Source organism: Amblyomma maculatum, chromosome 1 (assembly GCF_055883805.1).
Source record: "Amblyomma maculatum isolate TAMU_Amacu chromosome 1, ASM5588380v1, whole genome shotgun sequence".
NCBI classification, from domain to species: domain Eukaryota; kingdom Metazoa; phylum Arthropoda; class Arachnida; order Ixodida; family Ixodidae; genus Amblyomma; species Amblyomma maculatum.
Window position 1 is genome coordinate 234,792,020 of NC_139344.1, and position 18,863 is coordinate 234,810,882.

General features: G+C 44.9%; 1 protein-coding gene and 1 long non-coding RNA gene across 2 annotated transcripts in view; both read right to left on the reverse strand.

Annotated features, from left to right (window-relative positions):
- The window catches only part of LOC146205917 (protein APCDD1-like), a 214,952-nt gene that overhangs the window by 132,726 nt on the left and 63,363 nt on the right, over positions 1-18,863 (reverse strand). The gene's annotated exons all lie outside the window — the stretch shown is intronic.
- LOC146205918 (uncharacterized) lies at positions 9,724-15,089 on the reverse strand. The gene is made up of 4 exons (XR_014703228.1): positions 14,602-15,089; positions 13,854-13,938; positions 12,629-12,737; positions 9,724-9,835 (listed from the first exon to the last, which is right to left on the reverse strand). It is a non-coding gene; the product is annotated as an uncharacterized LOC146205918 (long non-coding RNA).

The window sequence follows — 18,863 nt, forward strand, 5'->3', positions numbered from 1 at the left end:
ATATTCGGCGGAACCCAAAAACTTAGCCTCTCCTCACGGAATAAGCGATTGGAGCCCTCGTGAAAATCAAGCTGAGGAAAAGCATTGCGTGAAGGCAAGCGCAAGTTTTGTATCTGAATTCGTTCGCCGACTTTATCGGATTTCAGATGTTTACCCAATATGGCGGATTTGGTAAACATTCCGAACTCAATGTAGAATGGGCTGGTCTAACAACTAGGTTAACTATTCATTGTCTCATCAGGCCGTGTATAAATGAAAGTGCATGACGTCACAAAAGATATCAGCATATGCTTTTCATCTGTTTATCACGAAGAGGGCGGATGTGTGGTCAGCGTAGGCAAAAGTTCGTATTGTAACTGCACATATTTATCTCCTCAGTATCCCCAAAAGAAGCAATTGCAGACAACAATAGGCAGTTCAGTAATGTCGAAATTTGGGCTAGTTGGTAGCGATCCATCTAAAACTGCTCTTCTCTGTGTTTCGTGTTTTACGTGCGCTGTTTTAGATGGACCAACAGTAGGCAAACGATCGTCTATCCCGGTTGCCCTTCTAATCAACATCCTTTTTTTCCCAACACTAAAGAACAGATGAGCGAGAGCAGGCGGAACAAAAGCCGCCGCCTTGTTCCGTTAATTCACGGTCCCAACTGCAGAGAACGCGCCTTAATTAGTGGCCTCTATTCGCCAATAATCGAGAGGAAGGGGCCCGTGGGAAGCGCGCCGCGGCTTCATCGCGAACTTACGGCCACAATATTCTTCACACAACGCGCGGCAGCCCAGCCATATTTGAAGCGGGCGCACACCCGTGTGTGTGTGTATGTGCGTGTGTCTACATTCCCGCCAGCAGCGCAAAAGTGCAAAACTCGGGCGAGCAGAAATTGGTTTTTCTTTAATTACTCTCATCGCCGAACAATTAAAAACTGCTTACGGAGCTGCGCCGCAAGACTGATTCGCCCTCATTACTCATGCTCCGCAGAATGGTACGCGATGCTTTCTTTTTGCCGAGCGCATTTTTCATCGCCGCCCTCGAAGTCGAACTGAGAGAGGAGATGAAGCACGCGAGCGGCGAGCGAGTAAAAAGGACGCGCGTTATTAAACGGCCCACTAATGACCACGATAATCATTGTCTGCGCCCGCTGCTCCGAGCGCGATCGCTTGTTCTTCCGCCGGCCCGATCATAACAGGGACGCAGTACGGGTAACAAGCACGCAGGCACCAATCTTCCCCTCTTCTCCAGTTTTCCTTTTCTGTCTCTCTCTTTTCCTCCCCGAACCACGGAGAATTGGGCGTGGTACAGTAGTAGGGAACGCACCCAATTTTTCCATTTCGAGTTGCGGGTGGATGTCATGTACGGCTTATACCGCAGACGTCTTCATTATTCATCACAACTCGCGAGATGGGACCTAACCTTCTTTTTTTTTCTCCCTGAAAGATTAAGAGTTGCTTCCACACGCATCCAACTTCCTTCTCCCGCGTGCGTGCTGTCTGGCAGGTAACCCAATCAAGGTGCCGTCTCTGCCGCTGGGATGCCTCGACGACGGTTGTCGGAGAAGCTAGGTTGAGTCCGTGTTGTTCATTCTGAGATTCGCACCGAGATTTCCGCACTTCCATCGCATCAAATGCTGACTCTTGCACGCGCTGTCGCAAAAGATGAAAGAAAACAGGAATAACTTCCAACTAATATGAAAGTTGAAGCACACATCGCCCTTAGGAAGGGGAAAAAAAAATTAAAGCTATACGAGGCTCGGCTGGTTTGACATTATTGTTTCTGCCTTTAATTTCATTAATGCGCTCAGGGGCAACAGACGCGAAAGTTGAACATCGCGCTTTTAATTACACGTTTACTAAGCGGGGCTGAATATTGGTAATACTGGCGATTTTCTTTCAAGGTATTGCCGCGCGAGCGTATTGAAGGCGCGAGAACAAGCGTGCCTTAATTACGGCGGCATTATCGAAAGGCGGGAAGGACGCCAGCGCCCCCTAGCAGCCTGACGTGATTCAATACGCGAGCCAGAGCGGTGTTCCCGAACGCAGTCGAAGGAAAAACCAATAAAAATCCCCATCGAAGAAACACTCACAAACAACAGCGGCGCCGTATGTAGCTGGGAGTCGGTAATATATTTCAGTTAACTTTTAACGCCCAGCAAGCAGAATTCTCAATTTTTATTTAGCTTGCTCTCTTCGACATAAAAGTGTGATGAGGAGCTAAGGGGAAGGCTGTATCGAGATATGTATAAAGTTAAGCGAGGCTGGCAAGCTGGCTTGCTAATTCGGTGTGAAGATTTACAAAAATAAGAAGTGAAAAAGAAAAATTATTATAACGCAGACGTGAACAGAGACACGCCTAAAGCGTAACATCAGGTCGCGACTCCGTAAAGCATCTTTATACATACTGAGCAACTCACACGACTGCGGGTTCTTTGCAACCAATTATATCCCAGGTGGCGCGATCAATTGGCCCAATATCGGCACTAGGTTGGCAACACATTTATATATGTTTGGCCGACCATTGCCAACCAAGTACCAACACTGGGCCAATGAACTGTGCTATCTGGGATGTTTTAACGCGTTAGGGATTGAATTTTATCGCCCATGCAGGTGTACTTAAGCGTTGCACTTGTCACGCGTGTTTTGACGTCTTCAACAACGCTGGTTACAACGAAACAACTGCAACAGGTAGCAGGCAAAAAAATGATCGGCTGGTTTAGCTTGCGGCTAATTACAATTTAATGTGTGCTTGCACGTATTAGCCCTGGCTTTGCATGGTTTATGTTGGCTTTCCATGGTTTGGCCTAATTTGAATTGACTTGGGTTGGCTTGTCATATGATTATGCTTCCCACGTTGGCAGGAGCGACACAAATAGAAAGCTCCGCTGTAGTCAAGCTTTACGAACGTGTCTGCATGCCATACGAGCAGCGTGTCTCACTCGGGGTTCAAAAGGCCCAGAGAGGTTGGATTCCCATCTCAAAAGTGCTGCCAAATGTGGCACCTCCACTAGTTTAGTCCTGTCACATGGTCTTGTGAGGTCGCGCAAACCGCCGACCAATAAGTGCCCGGCCATGTCACCTGCGAACTACCACCTGCAAGAGCAATGTTCGTGAGGAGCGCCGGACAAACAAACAATCAAGCAAGCAAACGCCAAATGCGGGAGTTGGGGTCATAGTGCTAACGCGCTAAAAGTCATGCGCGACCGTACACAAAAGCAGCTACAGCAAATAGTGCGAAAATGGCTTAATCCGGCAGGATACGAAATAGACGACCTGCGAGGTATTATAAATCGGTGCCACACCATCGGCTGCTGGGTGTCAGGCTACGGCATCACATTATATTGTTTGCATTGCACAATAATGCTACAGCTCCCGTTTCTGCAAATACACATACATATACCACGCCACCTGTTACATCAGACGACGACTGCAAGCTAAGGAAGCATTGTTCACATTTCACGGGGACTGCAGGCGCACCAACACAGACTCACGTGCATGTCAACTTGTGCACAAATGACGCAGCGCAACGGTGTCGGGGTCAGCATTTTTCTTTAAAGTCGCTGCAGAAAAGCGCCCTGCGATGCAAGAGAATTCCTTCATCGCGCGTATGGAGCAATACTGCTAATTTCGTTGAGCAATATGTTACAGATCGTGAAGTGACGAATCAGCATCACTGAAGCAGGAACGGCGGGCGCTATATACGTGCGTCGCAGGTTCACGCGCGAAACCCGAACACTGTAGCTTTAAATAGGAACCAGGTACGTATGCGTTTCCATCATCCCTGTACAAAAAAAAAAAAAGTATGTTTTCATACTGCTCATTCCAGAAGTCTTTGAGGCTGACTTTTATAACGGACAACAAAGACTCTGCTACAAGAGCGGCGGCAGCAGCAGCAGCAGCATGCTCACCTCACTGAGAACTAAATGCGGTTGCGGACGACCGTGACGGGCGGAGACAAACTTCTCATGAACGCTACGCTGCTCTTGCGCGTGAAGCGAGAAAAGAGATGTGCTCTTGCTTGTAGCACTCGAGCGTTGGATTGAGAAGCGCGCCAAACAAATTACGACATATATCACACCGGCGTTTCCGGGTAGCAGGCTTCGTCGACATGCGCGTAGCACGATGGGACCGCATGGAGACGCATGAAAACGCTTATCTCAACGTCAGTGACCTGTTTAATGCATTCTTATGGTTCCTAGCACGGCGACTCAATTTAGGCGCACTTGGTGCGCTTCCATTGAGCAGCCGTGGTACGAGAGAGAAAGAGTGTTATGGAAAGAGATGAACTCGTAAGTAGTTTTTTGTTAACGTTGCTTGCATCCCAAGATAGACGTCATTAAACATGGCTGCAAACGTCTGCAACATTATTGGTGCATGCGGTAAGTCGGCAAGTTAAGCTTCAGGAAGGCTGTAAAGCATTTAACGATAGAGCAATACACTACCAAAAGCGAGATTTGTTTTTTGTTTTTATTTTCCTGGTTTACGCAACGTTTTGCATCCAAAATCAATGGACAAGACTGCACAGGAATCGCGGAGATCCGAAACAAAAGAATGGAACTAACGCTGTACGAGGAGACTGATCTGACAAGATTAGCGTCACACACACACAACAAGAAAGAAAAAAACGGAATCGCAAAAAGACATTGGTCGCCGACCCGTCAACACACCTTCACCGCCTTTCCCATTGCCCGCCTTTCTGCCGCTCTTCACGACGAGCGTACGGTATTTTTTGTGCCGTGGAAATGCACCCATTAAGCAGGTTGCAGTGATACGTACTCCCAGCCCCTGCTTCGCGCTAATGACGACCGGCGTCCAGCCATTTAGAGCACAGTTTTCTCGTCTTGTTTGTCACTCGTAAAGCAACAAGCTGAGCGAAGGCCCGTGTCGCCATAATCTCAGCCCCGCGACCTTTCTTGCCTTTAAACGCGGCCCCCGAAATTTGTACGCGAAGTGTGCCTCCAAACGAGCCAGCCGCCGTGCGAGGAACGGAAGGGGTGCCGTAAACAGAGCAGCGACGACAGGGGGCAATAAACGGCGGCGCTATTGTTGCGCAGTTCGTCGGCCCAGTCCGGCCAGCGGCGTCCGTCAGCCGCCAGTCTTATTCGGCTCATTAGGGAGGCCGCCGATGGGTGCCCATCGCACTTGGCGGCTGCACTCGATCACAATGCGACTCCCGAGGAGGGGGCCCGCGCCTGTGTACATCGCGGGCCGTCCATAAAATGGAGTCCCCCTCGGCACTGGCGTCATCAATCACGGGCCCAGCTATCACCCCAATAGGAAAGTGTGCTCCAACCAACTTGGCGGCGCACGGAGGGTAATGCATCGGCGGCAGACGCGCTCCTCTTTGCATTCCCCGCGCAGCTCATGCCTTTTTCAGGCGGCACTTTCGACTCGCCCGCCGCCGCCGCCGACCCGCCGCCGCAGACCGTGTTTTCGACGTTGCTCACGTCCTCCCCCTTTATGGGGGCCCGACGTCTCTGCGGCGCTGCTGGGCTCCACCTACGCGCTGCTGCTGCTGCTGCTACTACTGCTGCTACTACTACTGTGGCGGTCTTCATAAAAGACGGCCGGCCTGCGTGCCGGCAACGTTTGTCGTGTTTTGATCTGCCGAGACCCGTGTCTCCTCGCCCATTAGCGAGGGCCGCATTGACACACGGCAAACTGTCCTCAAAGCACATGCACTCACACACGAAGACATGCACATTCGCTAGGCTCAAGGATTAAAAAACGACGCTACTGCGAAACTTTCCCTCTTTATCGGCTTGTTTGCAAATTTTTGTAACGGTCGAAGATTTGGAATGCTAACGAAAAAGGTCCTTCCCTTCCTTCGCGCAGCTCGAGAGTAGAAAAAAAAATGAGCGCCTCCCAACATCTACTTCATCATAAAGCGAGCATTTACAAGTGACACTGTCTAGAAATTGTGCAAGCCCTAGATATACTGTCTGACACATGTGAGGCGACGCTATTCCGACGCCTACGATAGAAGAGTGCACTAGCCTTTAGCCCAGGGATAGAGCCCGGTGCTTTCCGGCAAGAAAATGAGCAAATTGCAAGCACGTGACGGGTGTTGTGGAAATTTCTGCTTGTATGTGAATGAGCGTGAAAGGAGTGGAGGCAGGAAATCAGGGCAATGAGGAGCACAGGGGGTGGTGGGAGATAGAGTGGAAGGTCCTGACATTCAAGTGTGACCGGAAGAGAGGCAATAAGCCTTCCGTCTATAGGCTCCAGCGTAGGCACCGGCGTTACGTGGAGGTGGCTGGCAGCTAGCGAGCAATCCAGAAATCGACAAGTGGAATGAACGAAACGTGGGCCATAAAAGTTAGTTGCATATTTCAAGCCTGGTCTCTCCATCCCGGTTGTTTATTTTGAATTAATTTCTCGTGCAACCCGCTCGTGCACACCAATCTACTCCTATGCCCTTTTTTACTTGGATATTGCGGCCCTCGAAGATCGCTTTCCGTGGACAGGAATATTCGTGAAGTTCTGACTGTTTGCTCGTCTGTGCCGTCTCTTAAACACGTCGTTGGAAATAAAAAGTCGAACTGCCTTACGTAACCATCAGCCTGCTTGTGCGTAAGGCATTTCAATTTCATTCGGTAGGTACAATCATGAGCCAGGCATCTGAGAAGAAAGTTCTGCCACTTCACTGCTAAATCACCAGCTACACCCCTTGCAGGCCTGCTTAACTTGCACGAATTCGCTAAGTTTGCTCACTTTTCAACAACAGGAATATTTTTTTATGCTAACGGCGTTGCATTTTCAGGATGTTTCCTTTACCAGTTCAGTTCAGTCGTTCAGTCGTGTCCGACTCTTCGTGACCCTATGGACCATATCACGCCACGCTTTCCGGTCTCTCACTATCTTCCTAACATCACATAACTTCATCTGCAGTGCCTCGAGGATGCCATCTAACCATCGCGTTCGCTGCCTACCCCTTCTCCGGTGACCCTCAACCTTTCCCAACATCAAATCTTTCTGCAGCGACTCCTCTCTTCTCATCAGATGACCAAAGTAGCTCAGCTTTAACTTTAGAATTTGACCCTCCAATGAGCAGTCAGGGTTTATGGTCGACAATATCGACTGATTTGATCTTCTGGCCGTCTAAGGAACTCTCAAGATTCTCCGCCAGCACCACAATTCAAACGCGTCAATACTTCGGCGGTCAGCCTTCTTCACAGTCCAACTCTCGCATCCATACAACACAACTGGAAATACCATAGCACGAGTTATACGGATCTTGGTTGGCAGACTAATGTCTGCTTTTTACTAGGCGGTCAAGGCTAGCCATGGCTCTCTTTCCCAGAAGTAGGCGTCTCCTAATTTCATGGCTGCAGTCTCCTTCCGAGGTAATCTTGGAGCCCAAGAACAGAAAATCTGTCACAGCTTCCACTTCTTGTCCATTGATGCTCCAGGACTTGATAGGGCAAGACGCCATGATCTTTGTCTTTTTAATGTTCAGTTTAAGCCCAAACTTCTTACTCTCTTCTTGTACGCGCATCAGATGTCTCTCGAGTTCCACTTCACTTTCTGCCATTAAAGTTCTTTCATCCGCATATCTAAGGTTGTTGATACGTTTCCCAGCAATCTTCACTCCAGCTGAAGACTCGTCCAGACCGGCCTTCCTCATGATGCACTCAGCATATAGGTTAAATAGGCAGAGCGAGAGTATGCAGCCTTGTCTCACTCCTTTCTCAATCGGGAACCAATCAGTAAGACCATGCCCAGTTCTGACTGTGGCCTCTTGTCCTTCGTACAGGTTCCTGAGGAGACAGATGAGGTGAATTGGAACTCCCATCTCTTAGAGAGCTTGCCACAATCTGTTGTGATCTACGCTGTCAAACGCTTTTGCACAATCAATAAAGCAGAAGTAGATAGGTTTTTGGAACTCTCTTGCTTTTTCCATGATCCAGCGAAGGTTGGCAATCTGGTCTCTAGTTCCTCTGCTCTTGCGAAACCCAGCTTGCACGTCCGGAAGCTCCCGATCCACATACTGCTGCAGCCTACCTTGGAGGATTTTCAACATCACCTTGCTAGCATATGCGAAATAAGCGCAATCGTGCGGTAGTTGGAACAATATTTGGCACTGCCTTTCTTTGGAATAGGGATGTAAACTGACCTCCTCCAATCCTATGGCCACTGCAGGGTTGTCTAAATTTGCTGACATAATGTATACAGAACGTTAACAGCGCCGTCATGGTTGAGGTTTTGAAGCAACTCAGCTGGAATGCCATCAATTCCGCTAGCTTTGTTCTCAGCAAGGCTGGCTAAGGCTGCCAGAGGACTTTAATTGTTTAGACAACACCGTGGTTCAGATATGTATGCGCAATCCAGCGGAAATAAAAGGAGCAAACGATGAAATCTACACGACACGATCAATGCATGTCCTGGGCATGTCACCAGATAGGATCAGCAAAGCCTTGTCCGAAGCTCTGATCTCTTGGTCAAATTTCCCTTTATCTCTATTTTAGTCTAACCGGCTAACTAAGTCTAACGGAGTCTAACCGGCTCGCCATTCCCTCCGTTATTAAAGTCGGAGGGTGAGATCAGAATCTAGTCCTCCTGGAGCCTTTGGATCCTGACATGTTGTCCCTGGGGCCTAGGCCATGAGGCCCGTTTGCCCGACTTGTCTAAAGCGTGCCTTATATCAATATTGCTCCTGGCAGATTGGACAGCACACATCAGACTCCTCTCGAGCGTGCCTCTGACAAATGACGGAGAGAAGACAGCGACAACGCAATCTACATGTACCATGCACCAAGATAAACTACACCAAACCAGCACCTTAGCACGTTATACCAGGTACGGCCATGTTCACCCTCAGCATTTTTTTTTTCTCCATAGCAAATTTTTGTTCTTACCCTATTCATTTCAATTTTCATTTGTGTCTTTCACAGACGATGCCTCTCTAACACACGAGGAAACTTCTCAGCTTCAGTTCACACAAGCCTGCTGGAAGTTTCCGCATCAAACATATTCGACCAACAACCATGCAGCCGTCAACCACACTCTAAAAAAAAAAGGTGTGATCTTAGTCTTTTTGGGGGGTAAACTGCTTGTCGCTGAGCTAACACCTTTTTGGGGTAAGGTTACGCTGTGTCTTGGAAGACTAAGTATTTATACCATTGCATGTAGTGTAACATTACGCTTCTGGTAGCATAAACTTGCACCTTCACAAGCAGTGTAACTGTATTCTACCTAGGCATAACGTTGCACCTTTCATAAAGGCCTATGTTTTAGTCTGTCGATGGCATAAGCATACCCTTGCATCAAAGGTGCAAGTTTGCACCTTGACAACGTAAGCTTATCCTGTATGTACAGGTGCAAAGTTACCATTTTAGAGTATAAATTTATATTACGACAAAGAGCGCAAAGTTTTGCACCTTTATGGTGCAAGCTTATACCACCAGGAGAAGGATAACGTTTCCCTCCAAGCAGTTTAAAGTAATGCCATATTACATAGGGTATCTAAGCATCATCTTGTGGTATATATATGCTATCCACACAAGAGTACTATTACCAATCTGCATCGTAAACTTGGTCACTGGAAGCAGGAATAAAGCTAACCAATACATTTTAAGATTTTCTGGAAGGAAAGATTATGTTGCAACATTGCAATATCTTTGTGTCGTCTGGAGTGTGACAGTGAGCAATGTTTCAGGTGAGGTAGGCTGTGATGTTGTATTCAAGCCGTAAGTTATGTTGCAGAGTGAACAAAAAGAATTTACAGAACAATCGGTTAAGATAACATACCATGGTGTTTATTTCACCTCATTATACACCGAAGTTGCAGCAAGGGACTGGATAATCTTCTCCGCACAGTCAGGGCAGGGATGTACCACGTATTTGACCTGCATAGAAAAGAGAACTTGTAATCGGTTACTCACGAAGAAAGTCTCACAAAACATGCTTATGGAGTAATTAATTCACATATAAAAATAACACTGCACAAAGGGCAAGTAAAAAGGAAGACAGATGGAAATAGTGCACCAGTACAGGCTTCCAAGTGTTTATATAATGAGAATTGTGGAATCACACAATATATAGATCAATGAAAATTCTCCAAATCTGAGCTTTACCTGTGCCACTAACACACACATAGACAACTAGCACATTGCAATCTCAGAAAAAATTGACAATATGCTCAATAAGACACAATATACAATGAGACATATTCTTGTTAGGAGCAGGGTCAAGCCATAGGCATCACTGATGTTGGACTACCCAGAGGGTTATTTAAAGAAATATGAATGAAAACATATTGATAAAATAGAAGCTAGCCTAATAAAGGCAAAAGATGTGATTTAAAAAACCCCTCCCTCTACTCGTTCATATGTGCAGTTCTCCTTTTTTTTATCATTAGCTTTTTATGTTAAACTTTGTTTTATCACCTTCACTTTCACCTTTGTTGTTTGCTGGTTTCCACTCCAACACCCAAACATTATAGTTTGTTTTCACACCTGACCATACCAGTGGTCTTGTTTCTAGTCACTATGGTCTCACCCTCCTAGAAAACACTGTCTCTGATCCTTCATGACATTATCTTATGTTGCCTATAGTGTTAATGTTTTCCTGAGACTACACTGTCTTTAGTCATCTGATCATCCATCACAAGTGACAACTGCAAATCTCTTCTTCTTCTTTTTATTTTTTTTTTTGGGGGGGGGGGAGGAGGGATGGGGGGGGGGTTCTTTTGTTCTTGCATTCGTTGTCATTTCTCATGAATATAACGAATGAAGCTTGTTCCTGCAGAGCTTGCTCCTGCAGGGGTATGTCTAAGGCCATTCTATTGTTTCTGCCTTTAGTGCAGTTTACATTCCTGGAAAAAGGCATGAATATACCACAGAGGCTATGCCTTATAAAATGCGGGATACCACTTCTGAAAGATGGAACATTTCATGCTAAAAGAGCAATGATAGCAAGGCACATCCAAAGCACCTTCTGCACATGTGCATTACTGCAGTGATGTCACAGATGCAGAATTATGTAAAGCATGACAATAAAATGCAACTTTTACATAAGTTCATTGCTAGTTTCACACCACACATCAGCTTATGCCGATGCCAAAAACTTCTCGAGACTGCCGTTTCACTTCAAAACTACATTATCTTGCTCAGGAGGCAAAAAACAATACACTTCAATACCCCTATAATTCCTTGAACAAACCACAAAGCTTGAGATTCTATGTATTGCTGTTTCATGTAATGCTCGCAGCACATGCAGCAGGAATAAAACTTCTCATAAACTGTAATTTGCCAGAACTGTCAACTGCTTATCTCTTTAGATGCCTAACTAATGAAATTGTAAATGCTGACCAATATTATACAAGAATGATTATTAAAAAGTGTTTACAACAAATTTCTCGAAGGTTATGTTCTTTACCTTTACAGATTGCAAATCATAAACTATGAAGAGACACCCGTGCAGTCTCTGCCGGTGGGTTGTGCAGCAATGTGGACTTTGGGTACCTGGTACAGCTTCAGGATTAGACTTAATTATCTATTCTTTTTGTTTATAAGAGGCAATATGAAAACTGCAAAATTGAAGGCTATTAATGAGTGAGCCTAGGCCTAAAACCCTCCTAATCATCTATGTGGTCTAACATAATGAGCATCAAAAATATTCCTTTAAAAGCTTTGTAAGTTGGTTTTTCCACATTACATAACTAAAAAAGGGTGTTGCTGACATTTCTTATTCAGATAATATAGACATATTTTGTGTTTTTGATGATGCAGAAAAAGCTAACATGATTCTGGCCACAATACCAAGTGCAGCAACATTTTTTACATGCAATGTGGGAAAGCAAGACAATAGTTTTCAAATACGCCTTTCCTTGTTCAGTATTTTGAACTACATTGTTCTTTCAGAAAATTTAAGAACTGGGCTCACCTATAATATTGGGGACCCTCATTTCTGGTATATAATACTGTCCCCTAAAATTAAAATGCAAAAGTTAAGTCAATTTTGGTTGATTAGCCATTCAACCATTATCCTCTACCACAGACATGTCCACTGTGCTGCACAATCCAGTTCTAATTGTACTGCAAATTTCATTTCATTCATTCTCCCTTTATAGGCCCATAGACATGACATAAGGGGTGGGGGCATATATATATATATATATATATATATATTTGTTAAATGGTAGTGGTGGAACACAAGGAAAATACGCTGAGTACAAATGGCACAAAACAATATAAAGAACACAAAAGAAACAATAAAGCTGAAAGTGCTAAAATACCGTCCATTACATATCACCTGCAGTACTTCATTTTTAGTTTCATTCTATTGTGGACATACCTAGCAACATAAGAGCATGTGAGTTGTTGAAAATTACACCCATCAGAGAACATAACCTTACTGCTGAGAACCAAGTGCAAACAATTTAAATATTAGGTTTTGAAGAAAAAAAGAAAAGAGGCATACATTAACAGCTCACTCAATAAAAAGAAGTCAACATGTTCAGATCGATTACATACTGAAAAAATTCCTCCCTTGCTAACTTGCTCAATAGCACTGAATGGTTCCAAAATCAATGTAATGCCAGGGCTATTGCTCCTCAGCATCGAAAAATATGCTCTTTGATAGACATAAAGCAACAATGAACAGACCACAATGCCACAGCTATGTCGAAAAATACATACCACACAAATCTTGCCGTAAGTAGTCGTCCAGCGCTGAAGAAAGCAGGTTGATCTTTAGAAGCAGGAGTAACAGCACTTCTACACCGTATTCCTCCTACTGGCAGGTACGCTGCAGCAAAGGTATCATTCATAACATTAGCATGATACTTGTAACTAGTACATACATAACTATAGTACAAAAAATAATGGCGCCACACATGCCACAACAATGACTCAAATATTTTGACAATGAGCTTAAAAGCTACAACTCCTGTTCCTAGATATATCTGTAACAATATCTGCCACCTCTTTACAGTCGAAATAACTGCTTAAATAAACTAGAATAGCAGATTTATGACAAACTGCTAGCACAATGACAATACACATTAACTTCAATGAGGGAATGTCTCAGTACCAGTGAATTGTAGTAATGAGTATAACACAATGTCTGACAACAGAAACTACAGAAGGAAAAGAATGTGTTGTTATTGGTCAGGCATAGCCTCCTTTCTATGGGTCAGGAGGCTGAAAAGTTCAGAATGGAAATAGCTGAGTAGAAACTATAGCAAATCCCCAAATGAAAAATATTAGTGATATAAAAATTTTCCTTAGCTCGCTAACGAAAATTAGCACATTTAATCAAAATAGCTGTTTGGGCCAGTTGGTTCATACTTACACCCTAAAAGACCAGCGAAAAAAAAGAAAACAGGTACAAAGGAACACAAAACGTATTTCAGTGCCCGTCCTGTCATTTTTTGTTCCTTTGTCCCCGTAATTATTATTTTTTTTTTGCGCTGGTCTTTTTATGTACCGATTACAAAAAGAAAGTCAGTCTTAAAGCAGAGAAGGGGTGACACATGGTTTGCTTCAATGCTGAAGACATCTGATCACCAGCTAACCCAGATTTTTCACTTGTTAAGTGATTTGATCGAGTCCAATATTTATTATCAGTTCTTAACATAAGTGATCAGCAAGTTAAATAACACCATTTACTCGCACACGCCCTCAAACACAATGAAACTCAATTGATAAGTCACTGTCTGGGCGTGCACCATATTGCACGGCATGAGCGAAAATGGCAACACGCAAGGAGACACACACATGGCACGCGACATAAATATTCTCCGACGAGAATCCCAAGCAGTATACATTGAGGCAGATGTCAGTGATCAGCAATATGTGCCACGAAAGTGCGCGTGTCAATTTAAACGCCCCTTTCTGGACGGAAACAATGCTTTGGACTTACCAGCACGGATAGCAGAGACCAGTTTCAAATTCTTTGAAGAAACGACAGTCTACGTTCTTGCGCAGACGAGACGAAGGACTTGAGCCTGCGGCGAAAAAAAAAAAAAAAAAGCGTGGGAAATGTCTTTCCTGCACATTGCGTCACTGCGACAGTATACATGTACACGAATCGGCTCGGTCCCACCTCTGGTCTCGACGCCATCAGCTCAAAACTGCGGGGTTAAATCGGCGTTCTGAAAGCGTGACTTTAGGATATCAAGCGCGCTGCCTTCGAACGCGTGTTGCTGGCAAAAGAACCGTAAACTTAACCCATCACCCTGCATGCTCTCCCGCATTTATGGCAACGTTCCCGTAAAGCAGCAACAACAGACGATCAAAATCGATTGTAGGCAGCGAGCAAAAATAATGCGGCATGCAAACACGTCAATGCGTATCACCGGGACTGCATTAGCGCTCGTCGACGCATACTTTCGACCGCGGGATATGCTTGTGAGCGTCGTAGACGACTAAAAATGCACCATTAACATCCCGCAAAAAGGTCGTGACCATCTAAAAATTTTGGGATGCGCCGCTCCTCCAGTCTGAACTGAGGGAGTGGTATGCTCAGGTTGGGATCCAAGACGTCGTGCTCAGAGGCCGTTTCACAGACAAACAAGCAGCGTCGCGGACGTAAGCAATAACAAAACATGTTCAGGCCAAGTTAAATAGCAGAGAAAAACACGTAAAACGAAATGTAAAACGTCACTTACATGCGCGGCTGAAATTTGGCGCCAAGGATCCGTTGGAACACCACCACCGCGACGACCAGCCATCCGCCGTTTCATTCCGAAGTTCACACTTTCACGAAGTCGTTTCATAGTGAGGCATCGATGAGCGCACTCGATGAAATAATCGCTGAGAGCAACCGAACTTTTCTAAAAACACAGATGAGTACCAACGACAAAGAGCACGAACGCTGACTCGTGCGGCAATCGCCGTCGTCGTCTTCTCGGACTAGCAGAGTCGCAGGGAACGCAGGCAGGCTCAAGCAACTACGAACACGTGACGCTGCGTTGAGAATAAAAGCAACAAAACTAAAAAGCAACTGCTTCGCTTCTCGTCTCACCACCACTCCCCCCTCACCTCCCCTTTCTCCCTGTTTTGCAGCGTACACACTTGTCTGTCCGCCCTTGTTCTGAGTTCGGCCTTGCTCTCTCCACGGTCAAGCTCGCGTAGGAGTCAAAAGACGGGACGGGTGTCGGGGGGGGGGGGGGGGGGGGGGTGAAGGGGGGAGGCACCGCTGTTTGTAAGAAGATAAGATGCTCCCAACTTTCGACGATTCCCCACCTCCTCGGGGGAAAAACGAGGGGTCCTTTTGTGGTAGCTCTTGAAAGGACATCGGACGGGAAATAGGAACACAGCCGCACCCAGCTTGAAACCGGTTACCATCATAAAAAAAAAAAAAAAAAAAAAAAAAGAAGAAACACGCGGCAAACTTTTTTTTTTGCTTGAGCTGCAGGGACGAAATGGGTGTAAAGTCATGCGAGAGAGACTAACGTCTTCCGTGCGGGTGATTGCGCAGGGTATATTTAAGCCATGCGGTTTCAGATAGCATAAATCCCGAAGTTACCCTCCTTTTACACTCTTTTTTTTTAGAGTGCATAAAGAAAGAAAGAAAACCATGACTTTCGTACAGCTCGAGAGAGTACAAAAATGAAAAGAAAATGGACTTGAAGGGGTATTCAAGGCAACAAAACATTTAATTCAAAGAACTCCGGTCCAAGCTAAACGAAAACGTAACTGAGACTCTGATCCAGTTTGGAGAAACGCGCAATATTCCACTCTCCATGAGTGACACAGATTTTATGCATCGCTTGTCCGGAAATCACTAGAAGAGGCCAAACGCAGTCATGAGACTCACGTCTCGCTCTGTCGGGAATAAAATACCACAGACCGCGAAACATCTCAGTTTGCTTAGTATTGATTTCGGACTTCAAGGTACTAACCCCATCCATTTCAGTAAAGACCACTGCCCTCAACGTCACATTCCAATAGTAAAAGCTGTTGTACGTAAGTGAGCAAAAGAAGTCGCCAAAAAGATGCTTGCAAGAAATATCGAGAACTAAAGCGTGATTAAATGTCTATTCCGGGGCTCATCAAGTTTCAGTCAGATCAAAAATAATGTGAAAATGTTCCAAGAATGGTTTGCACGCAGTCAGCATAACAATTTGTAAAGAACGACGAATGTAAGCCCCTTTCTACTTCCGTGCAACATTCTCAGCCCGAACAAGAACCCGACAATGCCTGCATTTCACTTATACAGCATTTAGGTGCATTTGGCTATATAGGTATATTTGAAACATTGCATCTCCACTTGATTAGGACAACATTCAAGAACACGTTTTTTCCCCTCTGCTATAGAAAAACTAAATAGAGAGCTGGTGGTGTTGGGCTATTTGTAAAGCAACAACTGTCCTCCACAGTGATTCCCAAGCTTACAAATTATTTTTCAGCTGATTTTGATTTTTTGTTTGCTCAGTGTTTGAGCCCCGTAACCTCTGTTGTCTATCGTTATTCTAGAACCAATATGTCGGTCTTTCTGAATCACTTGGAATCGTTGCTTATGAGCCCGTCGATCTCAATATATCCGGTATTTCAAGGAAGCAATTTTAAAAAAAAACAGGCTTTTTAAGATATTAAGGCGGCTTCTGTAGCACAGTGCCAGTGTTGGAAGAAATCAGAAAACAGGTGAATAGTCTTAACTACAGTAATCTATTTCAGTAATTTCTCAGAATTAATCTTTAACATTTGCTGTTAGGCGTCCAGTTGCAATTAGAGATTTGTGGCCCGCCATTTAACAGCCATACGAGTTTTAGAGTTTCAAAAGCGTGATTTAAAGAATTTTGGTCATCTCGCTCCAAAAGATGCGCTGTTTAAAAAAAAAAAAAAAAAAAGCGACGCTCTAGCAAAGCCCACAGTGCAGTCACTTCGTGGAGCAAGTTTCACGGCATCTTCACTTTTCCACGTAGGCTTGAACACCAAGCAGCGGCGACCATCGCAGCGGAGGAGGCGAAACAGTGGAGGTGAGCGATGTTAACAAATAAGAAGATCAAAAGAATATTTTCTTTCTATTGACTGATTGATTTGATTTTTTTTTTTTACAATAGTTTGGAATTTCAGTTATTAAGCCTTATTTAAATGACTGTAGTGCTGGGAAATATCTGGTATTGTCTTGAGTGTTCAGGAGTGTCAGAGCTGAAAAGGTATTTTAATTATTTCAAAATCTTTCGCATGAGCCTGTATCGTCATTGTGAAAAGTAACCAGATTGTATGTTTAACTTCTCACTCATGTAGTGGAGCATGTATGTTGTTTTCAGAGATTCAAATCTGCGTGAGCTAAAGCGAGCATTTGTCCTCACCTTTAAAGGCCTTTTTGATTTCCAGGTTGGCTGTAAGCACGAGTACGATGTAAACGATGCAGCCCGGTTACCTTTGGCAAATATGATACCTATGTATATTAATGATTGCTCTGCCAGCAATTTTATGGTTTAGTGAACGCTTTCGCAACTTGTGATTCGGATGTTGTTTTAAATATATTTAATAATATTTTAAAATAAAAAATAGAACCAAAAACTAATCATCAAACATCAAAGCTTCCGCAGAAGTTTCGCGGCTCAAATAAGTGCAGAAATACTCGGCTGAAGAACCCACATTTTTTTTTTTTTTAAATTCTGTTATCTTATAACAAAAGCTCCTCATCTTAATGTTTTTTTTTTTTAATTTAAGATCTGAGTTTTGCAAAAGTCGCATATGCCGCTAGGACATGTCACTGCTGACAGAAAACAGTGCACTGTGCCAAATGCTTAATTGCTTACCTTTACTGAGTCATGCTCTGCTGTTCGATGTACCTGAAGGCTATCAACCGTTGACATGAAGAAGATATTAACGCAGCCTTCGCAGTGCAAGTAAAGACTTCAAGCATTTGTGTCCCCTACATGCCCATTAGAAGCGAGTTGAAGGTGTCCAAACCATAAATTTAGTTTTCTTTTCAGTTTCTGAATAAACATAAAATCTCTTTCAATGAAATGCTTTCAGGCGAAAGCCGAAAAAGGAAGACGGGGATGTAAGAACGATATTTCTCTGGAGTGTTTGAATTGGTAGAGTCCCAAGTCGACTCTGGCTGTGAGAGAGCCGTAGTGGAGGACTCCGGTAATTTCGACCGTCTGGGGCTCATTAGCCTACACTTACATAGAAACGTACACGAGTGCCTAGCGTTTCAAGTCCATCGAGCCTGAAGCGTTTTTGCGGGGACCGGACATAAAGAAAAATTTCTTGTCACAAACAAGAAAAGGGAATATTACCCACGTGCACTCGAACATCATCAAGAAAATTTGTTACAACGACTCCTTTCACTTGAAATGCTGCAGTAGAGCGGCTAAATGCAGTACGATGACCAGATCTTGTACATCTCTTCAATAAATTAAGAACGCCAAATGACGATGCATGCGGTCGTGAATCAATGGGGAAATTAGGTTACCGGAGACGTATACTAACGTAGACGTATGCCAGTTTGCCAGACCCATCCCAAACACTCGCAATGGCCCCACCTCGTTCCTGACCACGATAGAGCGTGTGCAGTGGGCGTACGGTAAACAGGTATACGTCTACGCTAGTACGTCTCCGCTCTGATAAATCCCGCTAATGCAACGTGCGCCGAATGCAGTCAATGCACCAACGCACCTGCAAAATCCTCGGATCTGAGAAGCGAACCAAGCGGAATGAAATTGCGGAGGTCGCCGGGCAGGGACGTCCACATTTATCTCACGAAAGTTGGAGCAGCAGCGGCGGCAGCGTCCGGCCGAGGCGAAATTCCCGAAGTGTTCTCCAGCGCTCGTGCCGGCACTGCTTCCTCTTCTTCGGCACGCGGCCGATGCTGGTCACGCACGTCGCTACAAAATAATGCCTGATTAAGACAGCAGTGCACTGGGCCCGACGAGCATGTAGACGGCTATGCTATGAGGTAAGTTTCTTT